At 44.2% G+C, this 2,500-nt stretch overlaps 1 non-coding gene across 1 annotated transcript in view; it reads left to right on the top strand.

Annotated features, from left to right (window-relative positions):
• The first annotated feature begins 2,090 nt into the window (after positions 1-2,090).
• LOC146446694 (small subunit ribosomal RNA) overlaps positions 2,091-2,500 on the top strand; it is a 1,800-nt gene continuing 1,390 nt past the window's right edge. Inside the window, exon 1 of the ribosomal RNA XR_014862477.1 lies at positions 2,091-2,500. This exon is cut by the window's right edge and continues 1,390 nt beyond it. This is a non-coding gene — a ribosomal RNA (small subunit ribosomal RNA).

The raw sequence follows: 2,500 nt of genomic DNA, 5'->3' as shown, positions 1-2,500 counted from the left end.
AACGAGTATTTGCTTATATACTTGCTTATATACTTAGGTCAACAATTTATAGCAAAAATGTGTTCCAGCCAAGTTCTTTTAGACGCTCTTTCGAATGGCAACATTCCCGATTGAAAATGGCGACCTACCAAAATCCGCACTTTGCTTCCCCGTCCATATAGAGGTGAGTATTTGACTTTGCTTCCGTCAGAGTCAAGGAAACACATTGAAAATGGAATCAGCATACAAGAAAACCTAGTTTGGGATAGGTTTTGTGCCTTCCGTGGTATTATAACCATAGAACTGCTCCTGAGGGGGGTAGGGTAGGCCCACCAAAAAGTGCACTTCTGGTTAGGTCGCTAATTTCTAAAATAAATGTGTCCCAACCAAGTTTTTTTGGACGCTCTTTCGAATGGCAACATTCCTGATTGAAAATGCCGACCTACCAAAATCCGCACTTTGCTTCCCCGTCCATATAGGGGTGAGTATTTGGCTTTGCTTTCGTCAGAGTCAAGGAAACACATTGAAAATGGAATCAGCATACAAGAAAACCTAGTTTGGGATAGGTTTTGTGCCTTCCGTGGTATTATAACCATAGAACTGCTCCTGAGGGGGGTAGGGTAGGCCCACCAAAAAGTGCACTTCTGGTTAGGTCGCTAATTTCTAAAATAAATGTGTCCCAACCAAGTTTTTTTGGACGCTCTTTCGAATGGCAACATTCCTGATTGAAAATGCCGACCTACCAAAATCCGCACTTTGCTTCCCCGTCCATATAGGGGTGAGTATTTGGCTTTGCCTTTGTCAGACTCAAGTAAAAGCATTTAAAATGGAGTCAGCATACAAGAAAACCTAGATTGGGATAGTTTTTCTGCCTACCGTGGGATCATAACCATAGAACTGCCCCTGAGGGAGGTAGGGTTAGGGTTAGCGTTAGGGTTAACGTTGGGGTTAGGATTGAAGACAGAAGATTGGTGATGTCAGGAGGACCTTCTTAAAACAAACAGAAATACACTTATTAGGGGACTAGGGCCAGTGGACTCAGAAATGTCTTTCGTAGCAGTCTCCTATAAGAGTATTTTTCTCTGATTTAGGTGACTCCTCCTCACACCACCATTTTTCTTAGTCGAAAGACCTCTTCACAGCACGACTTTCCTGATGGATTTCTATGTAACTGCTCGTGCTGAGAGGTGTGTCGAAAGTTGATCATGTTCCCGTAAAATCTGAGGTCTCCACTGTCTAGCGAGGTACTTACAGTGAATATAGTGAATTTTTCAAAAATTGGAGAATTCTGACTTTTGCGATGAATTTTAATGTAATTGGTCGTGCTGAGAGGCGTGTTAAAATTTGAACATGTTCCCGTAAAATCTGAGGTGAGAATTAGTGAGGTACTTACAGTGCGTATAGTGACAAATCTTTAAAAGCGTGAAATTATGGGATGTTGTGGCTTCAATGGGTTTTTAAGATGTCACCAGTCATTTGGCATGACTTACAAACGATTTGGCTGATTGTGGGTTCGATTTTCAAAATTTCATTTTTTTCGCGTTTTTATTTTCTGTCTACCATATCATGCAGTCTCCTTATTAGCGTTTGGGGGTTATAGTGTGGGCAGGTTGGTCGCAAAGGTTCCGAGAGGAGCTGGCTAGTAAACCCTGTCCCTTATGTTCCACGGCGGCAAGGCGGAGAAATAGAGGGCAGAATTGACTAACGGGCAAGGAAAGTTGGGCTTGTAGCTTTCCTTTCGAAGGAGGGAAAAGATGATGCCCGAAAGCATTGTCACTGTAGTGGCAGGCAGAGTGTAGATGGAAGTTGTGTACGCTAGCCTTTGGCTAATGATAGAGACAAAAGAGCAGGAGGATATTTTCCTTCGCAGAAGCACTTTTCTTGCCTTCCTTCAGCTCGCTTGGCGAGTCTGACAGGTATGCCTGAACTGTGCACGGGTCCAGTTGTGAGAAAGACGTGGCAAACAAGACGGGGTTTCCCTTGACCGAGGGACCGTGTGGTCCGTTTGGCTCATGGGTTCCCCCCGTGGAGGCAAAATCTAAGAAAGCTTGCTCTCCCTCTGCGGAGGGGGGCCGCTTAGCAAGGAACTTCTGTTCCCTGCGGTGGATAGTTACCTGGTTGATCCTGCCAGTAGTCATATGCTTGTCTCAAAGATTAAGCCATGCATGTCTAAGTATAAGCACTTGTACTGTGAAACTGCGAATGGCTCATTAAATCAGTTATCGTTTATTTGATTGTACCATTACTACTTGGATAACCGTAGTAATTCTAGAGCTAATACATGCGAAAAGTCCCGACTTCTGGAAGGGATGTATTTATTAGATTAAAAACCAATGCGGGTTCTGCCCGGTCATTTGGTGATTCATAGTAACTGATCGAATCGCACGGCCTTGCGCTGGCGATGTTTCATTCAAATTTCTGCCCTATCAACTGTCGATGGTAAGGTAGTGGCTTACCATGGTTGCAACGGGTGACGGAGAATTAGGGTTCGATTCCGGAGAGGGAGCCTGAGAAACGGCTA

This window comes from Pavona decussata, unplaced genomic scaffold, assembly GCF_977016875.1.
Source record: "Pavona decussata unplaced genomic scaffold, jaPavDecu1.1 SCAFFOLD_3293, whole genome shotgun sequence".
NCBI lineage: Eukaryota > Metazoa > Cnidaria > Anthozoa > Scleractinia > Agariciidae > Pavona > Pavona decussata.
This window is presented reverse-complemented; position numbering and strand designations above follow the sequence as displayed.